The sequence below is a fragment of the Tamandua tetradactyla genome, chromosome 12 (assembly GCF_023851605.1).
Source record: "Tamandua tetradactyla isolate mTamTet1 chromosome 12, mTamTet1.pri, whole genome shotgun sequence".
NCBI classification, from domain to species: Eukaryota; Metazoa; Chordata; class Mammalia; order Pilosa; family Myrmecophagidae; genus Tamandua; species Tamandua tetradactyla.
Genome location: NC_135338.1, coordinates 59,920,587 through 59,933,084, shown reverse-complemented (window position 1 = coordinate 59,933,084; position 12,498 = coordinate 59,920,587). Strand labels below are relative to the sequence as shown.

The 12,498-nt window shown below is 36.8% G+C and overlaps 1 long non-coding RNA gene and 1 pseudogene across 1 annotated transcript in view; both read left to right on the top strand.

Annotated features, from left to right (window-relative positions):
- Window positions 1-6,959, top strand: part of LOC143651539 (uncharacterized) — a 28,325-nt gene extending 21,366 nt beyond the window's left edge. The window contains exons 2-4 of the long non-coding RNA XR_013160021.1: window positions 1,055-1,127; window positions 6,192-6,343; window positions 6,470-6,959. This is a non-coding gene — a long non-coding RNA (uncharacterized LOC143651539). The remainder of the gene's footprint in view (window positions 1-1,054; window positions 1,128-6,191; window positions 6,344-6,469) is intronic.
- LOC143652677 (F-actin-capping protein subunit alpha-1 pseudogene) lies at window positions 3,277-4,511 on the top strand (annotated as a pseudogene).
- Window positions 6,960-12,498: the final 5,539 nt, after the last annotated feature.

Below are 12,498 nucleotides of genomic sequence, written 5' to 3'. Positions count from 1 at the left end.
TTAAATTTTAAATTCATTTAAAATTTGAATTGTTTTAAGTAAATTCGGTTAAAGCTGTACATTTGACTGTATTGATTCAGCTTCATTACATGAGTTGAGATATGCGACACATTTATTTCCAATTAGTTGTAGTATACACTCACTTTTTTTTTTTTTTTTTGCATAGTCAGGCACCAGGAATTGAACCTGGGTCTCCAGCACAGGAGACGAGAACTCTGCCACTGAACCACCGCTGCCCACCCAATATACACTCAGTTTTTAAAATTTTAATTGTAGTTCCCTTTTTTTTTTTTTTTTTTTTTCTTTTTTTTTTCAAGGGAGGAAGGGAAGGAAAGACAGAGAGAAGGAAGGAAGGATGGAAGAAAGGGAAACATCTTTAAACATTTTCTTGTTTTATTATATTTTGTTTGTTTGTTTGTTTTTTACATGGGCTGGGGCCGGGAATCGAACCGGGGTCCTCCGGCATAGCAGGCAAGCACTCTTGCCCGCTGAGCCACCGCGGCCCTGTAGTTCCCTTTTTAACGCATCATGTTTCTAAGCATATTAGCATGTTAGGAGAAGTGGGAATTGACTATACTTTACTGTTGATTTTTAAAATTTAATTGCATTGTAGTCAGAGAACATGGATGTATTCTATTGATTCTTTGGAATGTTTTTTAACACACTTAATTGACTTATACATAATGGTATTCTCTATACTTTTGAAAAGAATGGAGATTCTGCTCATAAGAGTATTTGTGTATATGCAACACACAAGAGACTTGCATCCATATCTATATAGCTGTATCTATACATATATCGTCTTTATCTCTATCTATGTCTATCTATATATACATATGCACACTCATTTAAATAGATTACGTTTTGTCCTAATCATCTTGTTTTGTCCTCTTGGAATATATTATTTTCTGGTTGAGTCATGTGAAATATACTTTTCTAATTTGGATTTTAAAATTTATCTGTATAATCATGCAATTGGAATTCATTTTTTTGTGTGTTTATGGTTAATTCTGCTCTTCATAATTCTAATTTATCTCTTTTTTTTCTTTTTAAGGAATTTGGTATAAATCCCACTTTTCCTCAATTAATACTTTGTACCAGGTGACCTGATGGTGGGTGTCTTGAAGGTAGGATTATCTGATTTATCTCTGGGGTCTCAGTGCCCAGATCCTAGATCAGTGTCTGGAGCACAGGAAACAGCCATGTGATGAGTTATTGTCAAACTGAGTAGCCTAGAAAGTTCATCTAAACTAGAGAGAATGAAAATGCAATCATAATATCTGTTAATATGTTTTCACTATGTGTTCTGCCCTTTACACCGTCATTTTGTGACCATTTCTCTATATCAGGGTTGGAAATTTTCTGTAGAGTCACATAGTAGGTATTTCAGCTTCTTGGACCATTTGGATTGTGTCACAGCTACTCAACTCTGCCACTAGTGGAGAAAGCAGCTATAAATCAATGATTATGGCTGTGTTCCAATAAAAGTTTTACACAAAACAAATGGCAGGACAGATTTGGCCCATGGTCCATAGTTTGATGACCACTGTTCTGTATCATTAGATATTCCTTAACAATGACCATGTGATATTCCAATCTGTCAATGTTTTCCGATTTATTGTGCATTTAGATAGCTTAACTTTTCTATTAACATAAATAACATTGTAATGAAAGTTCCTGGATACAAAATGTGTCTGCGTGCTGTATTACTTTATCATAAATTGTGATTCACCAGGCACATGGTAAATGCTCAATAAATAATTGTTGAATAACTTAATTGATTAATTTCCATTATGGCAAAAACATTACACTGCACACAGTGGATGTACATTGAAATGAAGAAGGTCAAGTCTGCCTTGTAAAATTCACATTCTAGAGGAACAGAATTATAAACCAGATATGTTGCTTTCTAGCTGTGTGATCTTGGTCAAGTGGTTTAACCTACCTGGGCCTAGGTTTCCACAGTTTAAAAATAGAAAATGATGGCTTTCTAGTGGTTTGCTGTGAAGCTTGGATGACATTAAATATGAATGTGCCTGGCACTGTGTTTTGGAAAGAGTCTTTTTAAGGAGTCAACATTACAGAGCTCACACCATGCAACTCCATCACATTTTCTGTTTTTATTCAAAATTCTGCTTGGCCACAGCAGTTATGCTTTGAGACCATGGCCTGTAGGCCACTGGAAATTTACATTAGTTTGCATAAATTTGCATAAGAAGATTAATGCTTGTAGGATCATTACTGTTAAATTACTTAGATCTCAGTTTTACATGGTGTACATAAAAAAACACAGCTCCAAATTCCTGGGTCATCTCCCGGGCATAACCCAGAAATGTCAGGTCAGGGATTGGCACATTTGGGATGAAACACAACACTTTAAACCTAGAATCGCGTGTTCCAAATACCAGTAAGAAAACACTCACACACTAACACAGCATAGAGTATGGGTCTGAAGTGCTTAATATCACTTTTAAGGAAGAAATTTGGATATTTTAGGTATCTTCATAATCAGGCCCAACTTGTTTTCTACTCATTTCACATACAACTGACCTTAGAACAATTTGTTTTATTTTTACAAGAATGAAACTAAACATGTATCGTTGATGTAAAAAGATAGATGTCATACCAGACCTGCAATTCAAACATACTTCAGAAAAAAATGCATTCTTTCAATTATTTGTAGAAAAACCTGATGTGAATATTCCAATTATCAAGGAGTTATTCAATTATTTTTGGGCAGCAACGCAAAAGTGAAGTATAGACAACATATACAATGAAAGTGAGCTTCTGAGTCCTTAATAACAAAACCCCAGATTTGTACATCTTTCCCCAGCAGTTATAAATATGTTATCTCAAATTTCACAGGAACATCCTGAAATAAGTATAGTTTCTTTATTTACTCAAGAAACAATTATTGTGAGAGTACTTAAGGCTTGCAGAGAAATTAAACAACTGGCCTGATTAATGAGAAGCTAAATGACTGGCCTATTGATAAGATATGGGCCTGGAACCTTGTGGTATATTTGCAAAAATGCCCCAAAGACACCCCAGTGTCCCTGTACCCGTTACCTTGATCGTCGTCTCCCATGATGGCGCTCAGCTTGATCATGTGACTTGCCCTGTTCAATAGAGCAAAAGCAAATGTGACACAGGCAGATTCTTGGAAAATGCTTGCACCTTGGTGCTTACCTTCCCGCCTGCTGCACCTGAGGGCATGTGGGAATGATTCTCAGCTGGCTGGCTGGATGAAAGGAGGTCACCTTGAGGAGAACAAAGATGCCCAGCCAACAACCTGCCATCCATAGACGTGAACCAGCCTATCCGAGATCACCCGGTCACCAACCAAACTGCCAGCTGGCCAGAGATGCAGGAGAGATGTCAGCAAGCCATTATCGCCTAAAGGAACCACCTGGCTGACCCACACCCTTGTGAACTAAGTTAATATAGGTATTGTTTTAAGCCACGAAGTTTGTAGTTTGTTTGTTACACAGGGAAAGCTAGCAGATAGAGATAAAAGGCCTTCCTTCTTACTCAAATCCTATGTAACTAGAACAACATTGAAGATGTAATAGGTGATCAATAAATATTTGTATCAATGACAGCATGGGCTTGGCTTCCTTCCTGTCCTGTATCATAGAGGTGGATGGGCTGAGTCAGAACAGTCCAAGACAGCTGACTTTGAGGATTGGGTGTTGGATAAGAAGGTACACATAGCTGTTAAATTCATCACTCATGCACCCTGAGGGGAATGTAATGAAGTGTTTAATGATGTCTGGCTACTACTTATTGGCAATCTTCTCAGGGAAGGGGCAGCACATACATTTTTATAACATGGATCAGTTCACACCTGTGAGGACAGAATGATATGACAACCAGGTCTGGACCACAGAACATGGTGATCTGGGTAACAGCAGATTTTTAGATCCGAGAAACAAAATTTCATTTAAGTTTGATCCCTTATGGAAAGAAGCAAGTGACCCCCAACAGAGGAAGTAGTGGAGGTCTGAAGTCGTGGAGAGACTCTCCTAACAGTACATTCAGGGCCATGTGAGAAAGTGTTATTCCAACAGCTTCTGTACTGTTTATGCTAAAACTATAGATGGGTAACAGACTGTTACTGCATGTATTGAAAACCATCAGCCTCAGCCTAAAATCTTCTGGAATGGTCAGTGGAGACCAGACTGGAAATTCGCCATCACACACCTACAGCCCAGGTGGGTGCGGTGCTTAAGGGGCAGTTCACTGTTATGAAGATGACAACGTTCGGTTGTTTACTCATAATATGTACAGGATTCATTATCTGTTTCAGAGAAGCCCAAACTGCTGAGGAGTTTATTAAAATCATAGAGCATGCAGAAAACGTGCATCAGACAGCAATTAGTGGAAACTATCAAACAACGTCAGACACCACATTCAGGGCATTGAGCTGGCAGCTTCCAGGTACCCGCACCACAAGTGCCTGGAACAAGATGCTCAGCTACCAGACTAGCAAAGAAATGCAGGCCGCTTAAAAGGCTGAATGTAGGATTCTTCAGTACTTGGGGGGAAATGGAGTCGGTCAACGTGTGGGCATGTGATGAACAGGTGGTTTACAAACGAGAGTGATGTTTGCTAGGGCTTTCAGAGTTAACCTGCTTTCTAGCCTTGTGGAATTCTGCTGAAGCTCTAGCATTGTCTTGATTTTTTTGTGTTCTTTGCCTTGTAATTTCCTGTTCTACTATATCAACTTGTACATCCTTTTTTTTTTTTTTTTTGCCACATTTGATGTTGGGAGAGAGCTCTATTCAGGAGTCATTTCACTGCTTAGAAAACTTTCCTAGCCATGGAGCCCTGTTACCCATACAGACAGGGAATATGTTCAGTACTTTTCTACCCCATCCTTCGAAGCACCTCTGGGACTTCGCTGGTTTTTACTTATCCACCATCAGCCAAAGAGGCTGTTCTCCACTAGAGCTAAATGGCAGACGCTGTCATCCTCTCCCTCCAACTGCTCTCATCATCATTTACGGCATCTCATAACTGCAGTTTTCAAAATTTTGGATTAGGGCTTTCAGGTTCTTTTTAGGGGCAAAGGAAGTTTTCTGGAAATTCCATTAGAGCCAGCTTCTCTGGGGAAATTGTTTTTAAATCCAAAGACTTGAACCATATTCTGTGCATGTGAACATGTGGGCTTTTTTTTTTCCTTCCCATTTAGTACCGTTATAGTTATATGCATCTGCATTTTAGGAGAGAGTTTTATCCATTTAATATTTCTTTTAATATCCAAGAACTGCTGACATATTGTGGATGTAGTAGAGTAAATATAAAGCTTGAAAAATACAAATGTTGAATGAATAATAGGTATCTTGTGCTTTAATCCTTTGTGACAGGATTGTACTATAAGCAAATGAATTAAACAACTATGTAAATCATGAATAAAAAGTAAAAGTAAAGGTGAACCAAAGTGAGAACGGGTAACTCCAAGTCAGTATCTTTCTATTGTAACCTGTCATTTAAGGGAATACTAGTGATTTGTTCTTAATAAGATGTAAAACTTTCTCCTAATTATTCTTCTTCAGTTCTACCTATGAAGAACACAAACCTAACTGATATCGCAACCCTTCCCAGGTATATCGGCAGGTATATGTTTGATCTCAGAGTACACAAGTGACTCAGATATGATGTGGCAGCTGGTAATGATGAATTGGTTTACATTGTTTATACTTCTATGATCAGGTCTTAAGGGAAGGTCAGTTTTTAACAAAACAATTAGTGTCTTCCTACTTATCTCCTAATATATGTCAACAAAGAAGGGTGATGTGCTTCAGCTTTGTCTTTGCTCAGTACACAGTCAAGCAAGTATACAGTCAAGTCAATTCATTGCACTGTATAAGCACTTTTATTTCAAATAAAATATATATGCATTATTTGTCATTCATACTATCCATCTATACCACACTAGCCTCTGGTAGCCCACTAGATGTATACCTGTTTTCTTCTAAAAAAAGAAAAGGCAGCATAGCTTTGTATTTAAGAGATTTTTTGGTGATAAAATTGTGCTTCAGTTTTCTCATCCACTAATAACACCATCTCACTGGATTGTTTTGAGGATTAAATGAGTCAACATATGTGCACCACAATGCCCAGCACATAGTAATTACTTAATCTATTTTAGCTCTGATTATTATATGATGCTTACATTTATATTACAGGACATCTTACCTTGAAGTTGATGAAGACCCAAATAAAGACATCACAACCAGCATCAAGGAACATCATTTATTGAGCATCTATTATATTCCAGGCTTTGTGCTATACTTTTGGCCTGCATGTCTTAACTTACATACCACAATACTCTTCTGAGGTACCATCTCTCCCTTTCACAGATACTCAGCTGGGGACTGGGAGATTGTAAGTCATTTGCCTTGGGAAACACAGATAATAAGTGGCAGAGCTTGAATTTTAACTTGGTATTTCTGTGCTATTTCAGGAAAACGAAACAGAACAAAACAAAACGACATGGACACACAGACAGCCCTGCATGGAGCCATGCTACTGGAGCTACCTGATGGCCTCAGTGTCCTGCCCATCCCCAACTGCTGTGACTGCAATTCCATGGAAATATGGCTCTTTCATGCCCAAGAAATTCAATGATGGGATCTAATGCATGTCGAAGTCGATCTTTTTGAAAAGTTCAATTAAATAACTGTCTTGAACATCATTATTTAGCTTGATGGAACAAAAATCATTGCCATAATCCTATTTGAAGTCAACCCCCCTGACAGAACAGTCAACTGGACAGTCCTGGGGAGGGACCTGGAATGTGGGTTGAAATGGGAACATCCCCAGGCTGGAGTTCCAGTATCTGCAGTCCTCCAAGGAGGTAGAGGACGAGGCTTAAGAGTGAGGGCTCTGGGTTCTGAGCTGTTCCCGCACACCAGGGCAAGTACCTGTAAGTCTCTCATGGTAAAGATGAAACTGCATAAATGTACAGCTGATGGTGATCCTATTTATAAGGTCAAGGTATTACATTATTTATTACATTTTTATCTTTCTTGATTTTTAATAATTTGTTCCCTCGATTTGGGGCATAGAGTGGTTATTTTTAGAAACTGACACAACAGTGTTATTTGTTTTGTTTTTGTTTTAAAATTGCTCTTTTTTTTTTTTTTTTAACTTTTTAATGAGTGCCAACTGTACTCCTAGCCCAGAGCTTGGGATGTAAGATACAGAAATGCATAAGGTACAATCCTTACCCTCAAAGGTCTCCCAGTCCAAGTATCAATATAAGTGTGCATATTTTTAAAAATTTAGTAAGCACTATATTCCAAGCCCGGCTGTAAGCCGTTTTCAAGTGTTAAAAGATTAATTTAATCTCCATAATAACCCAGTGAGGCTGGCACTGTTAGCCTTGTTCCCAGGTGCTGACCTGCAGAGAGCCATTAGGTAATGTGCAGAAGTCCTGGGGTTGGCAAATGATGGAGCCAGGGTTTGAACCTGTGCAGTCTAGCTCCTGAGTCCAGGTAAGCAGGTCATTTCTATGTTTAACCATTATGTTAGCTTACCTTAAAATCTGACATGTATTGCACAAGATTTGGAAACCAAATGTCTTATAAACACACGGGTGAGGGCAACACATTTTCCTGTTAAAGAAAAGATTCTCAGAGCACACATATCCTTTTAGCTGAGCTGATCAGAATGAATAGAATTTCCCAGGTGGACTAATGGGCAGATATGTTTTCAGTTAGAGGTGAGATTTTCTGCAAAGGAAGAGGGATGGGATATAACACAAGGAGTTCTTAAGGGTTGCATATGTCAATTTTCCTTGGCTGGATGAAGAGAAGTGGCAGATCACGAGTCTAGAAAGATTAGGAATATCTTAATATTCTTACTTGGGGTCTGCAAATTCTGAACTCTCTTCCTGTATTTGAACTTTAAATTGATGCTGAAAAGCCATGCAATTGTGTCATTCAGGAAACTCCCCATATGGATTAAAAGACTAGTTCATCTGGAGTATGACATTCCTGATGTGAGATATAAATACCCTGTTTTATGGGAGTGGGAAATTGTGAAGAGGTGAAACTTTTGATGTTGATTTTTTTCCTACTTATTAGAGTTATAAGTAATACAAATTTTAGCAGAAAATAGGTCAGCCCATCAGTGATTAGGATACAGATGTTTCCCAGTTGGAGAGATGAACATAAAAGAATAACAGATCATTGATTCAAGTGCACCAGTGTTGGGAGTGAGAGCAAGAGCATAGCACCTGAACATAATTTTACATATTTTAAGGACTATGGTATTATTTCTACATTTGCAAGAAGATCTGTGATAACTGTATATGAAAAAATCAATGAGGGACTAATGCATCAAGTGGGAGAGCTTATGATAATAATTGGTGATCATCTCACAGAGGATAGAATTATGTCAAGAGAGCTTTCGTAGTTCTACATCTGTCTGTCTATCTAATTTATCATCCTATTTACTTTATCTATCTATATCTATCTCTCTATCATCTATTTCTTTAACCTATGGTTTTATCCATCTACCTTTAACACTTATTACACAATATTTCAAATATTCAGAAAAATATAAGGATCTCTTACTATTGCCAATAATAATAATAGTAACGATAGCAGATGTGTCCTAAATACTAAGTGGGTTGATTCTAAGAAACAGTCTCAACACAGGAATTCTTAAGATAAATTCTCTGACTGGCATCTGTTTTCCTAACCAGGATGCACAGAAGTTGTAGCAAGAACCCATCATTATCCAACAGTCTCTAACAGAATATGCAAGGTCCCTAGCCATTATGTCTTCCCAACTCTGATGATAACTTTGCACTGGCATTGTCTTCCTATGGCAGTACCCTAGTGATTCTTTTCTCCTGCTTAAGAAATAAAACTTCGGCTTCTCCTTGTTGTTATCCAGATAAAGTTTATTACTTGTGGCTTTGAAAGTCCATTCCTTTCATACCTTAATCTCTAAGCACAATGAACTTCCAGCCACTCCCTCTACTGTTCAATAGCCTCTATGTTCATGGAGCGCCTAACAATGGAAGAGATAGAAAATCAATTAATTACTCTTTTGAATTTGAAATGTGAAGGACAAGTAGGAGTTTTCTCAGAAGTATAGAGAATCATGTCTTCGAGGAAAAGGAAACAGAGAGGTCTTTCCTAAACGTCCTTCTAAGGTGGCACTGAGCAATAGAAATACAACGAAAACCATGTAGGTAATTTTTTAGCAGCTGCATTAAAAAGAGTAGAAAAGAAACAGTTAAAATTCCTTTTAATAATACACTTCATTTAACTCAATATAAATATAAAATATCAGCATTTCAACATATAATCAACATAAACATGACTAATGAGATATTTTGCATTCCTTTTTGTCATACTGAGCCTTTGAAATCTCAATTCAGACTAGTCATTTTTCATGTGCCCAATTGCATATATAGCAAATGGATACTGTATTGGACAGGGTAGCTCTAACTCTAAATTACCTGCTTTTAATTTCTTGTTGCATTTAAGGCTACTTGAAATTATTGTATTTGTTTATTTACATTGTTTTCTGTTTCCCTCCACCAGGATGTGTGTTTCATGAGACCAAAACCCTTTTTTGGCTGTTCAGTTTCGAGTGGAGATAAAAGCGCTTGGCTCATGTTACATATTTACTAAGTAGTGAATAAGCAGTGAGCGGGAGGGCCTGGAAGTGAGCAGGGTCTTGGCATCTCGGATGCCTGCAGCATAGTGAGCCATGGGGAATGGAGTGTGAAGGTATTTAGAGGAGTCAGAAAGGGATCAGGCACCCTTAGGGATAACTGATGTCTTTCCATGCTGCTTTGCACATAGGCTGCCTTCACTGACAAGCTTCCTGTTCTGGGCTGGGCAGTGGCCTCATAAGATAGGTCCACCCAGAACCTATGAATGTTACTTTATTTTGTAAAAACAGAAAGCATTTGCAGATATGATTAAGTGAAGGATCTCTAAATGTGGTCATCTTGGATGATCTGGAAGGGCCCTAATTCCAATGAGAAGTGTCCTGCAGAAAGAGGAGAAGTCCATGTGAAGGTGGAGCAGAGTTTGGAGTGGTGCTTGCACAAGTGAGCTGAGGAGCACCTGAAGCCACCAGATGCTGGAAGAGGCAAGGGAAGAGTCTCCCATAGAGCCTTCAGAAAGGTGTGTGTCTGTCAACACTTTGGTTTCAGACTTCTGTTCTCCAGAACTGTGAGAGAATAAATTTATGGTGTTTTAAGTCAATTAGTTTGTGGTAATTTTTTAGGAAAGCCCTAGGAAATGAATATAATTTTCTAATCTTCAATGCCTAAATTAGATGTCAGGTCACATCAGTAGCTTTCTCATGTATGATCCTCAAACAAGATGTATTTAAATTTCAGTGCTCATGATATTGGTCTGTCATTCTATCTGTTTACAAGTTGTTGCATATTCCTAGAGCTCAATCTCCATGAGAGCACAGCCTAGATCTTTTCTACCTCTCTGAGACTCTTCAGTGCTGACTATAGAGTAGGTATTCAGTGAATATCATTTTTGTGCATAAATGTAAAGAGATGAATGAAAGGATAACATGTGTTAATATCCCAGAAGCTAAATGGAATGGAGTCTTACACCTTTGAACAGTTTCTGACATTCGCTATGAATTAACTTCACAGTTTCTTTTCTTTTGCCTATTCTGTCTTCTTTTTTTTTCACTGTCTTACTATGAGATCTTAGAACTCAGTTTTCTTCTTTTTTAATATACGTATTTGGTGCTATGATTTTTCCGCTAAAAACATATTTTGCTGCATCCCCCAATTTTTGATATGTGGTGTTTCGTTTTCATTTACTGGAAAACATTTTGAATCTTTTCTAATTATTATTGTGATTTCTTTTGTGACTTAAGTTATTCAGAAGTATTTTGTTTAATTTTCAACTATTCAAGTTGTTTTAGTATAATTTCTTAAGTTGTAATGTTTGTAATTCAATTTAATTTTGATCAAAAAGCATATTGTAAATTTATGAAGACCCTTAATTTCACCCAGCATATGGTCTATGTTGTAAGTGTCTCTTGTGCACTTGAAAAGATGTATTTTACTATTGTTGAGAGGGTTGTTCTACAGTTAGTTTGCAGTTGTATTCAGGTCTTTTATACATTTATTGATTCATTGTTTACTTTTTCAGTCTACTACTGAGAGATGAATATTAAATATTCCAACTATAATTGTGGTTTAATGTCGTTCAGTGTTCAATTTTCTGAGATTTTGATGTATGTATTCTCAGGTATTTTTAAAAGGTGAATGTATAAGGAAATGAAGAATCATATATTTTTAATTGAAATTAAACCTAATGAATCCTATGCTGTCATTGATATCTAAAGCCCTGCAAAGTTCCTAGGAACAAATATATTTATAGCAAATATGGCAGACAAATGTCAGCATTACATAAAGATTTCATGAAACTTAAGTAACTAAAACTATGAAATGCCAATACATAAATATGCAAAAACATTACAAACCCATTCACCAATGAGGAAATTAAACTGCTAAATAAATAAATAGATAACTGCTAACCTTTCTAGTAATGAAGAAATACAAAGCAAAGCAATATTGCATCTTTTTTGCCTATTAATTGACCAATTCTTAAAAGTGTTATAATAGCCAAGTATGGGAAGAGTAGAATATGATACTCTCACACAACGCTAGCAAACATTGTTAAGAAATTACAATATATAAATAAATGTAATATAAAGGCAACTGAACTGTATTAATTAAGAGCAATAAAAATCTCGTTGTTAAAAGCATTCAACATATTTTTAAATATCTATCACATATTATGTACTATGATAAATGGTGGAGATTCAATTCTGACTACAGACCCAGTTCCTAGTCTCATGAAATGTAATCTTACTGTTGGTATTTATCTTAAGGAAATGGCACCCAAGTGGCTTATATTATGAGTGGAGACATTTTTCGTGTCATATAACTATCAAATTGGTTAGAAATAAATCAGCTGTTCATTGGCTAAGTGAACTATGGTTTATCTTGTTTATCTTAAAATAGCCATGCACTAAAATCATTGTATTTATTTATTTGTTAGCTAAGTTGATGGTTATTTATCGCCTGATAATTGCTAGTAATTATGCATAGAATGGTGCACAAAACAGACAAACTCCTTGCCCTCATAGGGCTTATACTCTAAAGCAAAATTGAATTGCAATGTCCTAAGATCTAATATTATGTAAAAAAGGCAGTATATAAAATAGATTCTGGTACTATAATTCCAGTTTTTGTATGGAAATATGAATGAGACCAAATAACCAAATGCATTCATTTTCAATAGCTGTTTAAAAAATTACCATAAACTTAGCAGCTTAAAACAATTTATATGCACTTCCAGGGAAGATGGCAGAGGACAGAGCCCCAGGGCTTAATCCTTCCAGCCAAACAATTATTAAGCGGGCAGGAAGTATATGAAAAAAACGGTTTTGAAACTCCAAAGGCCAGAAGAACACTGTACAGCATCC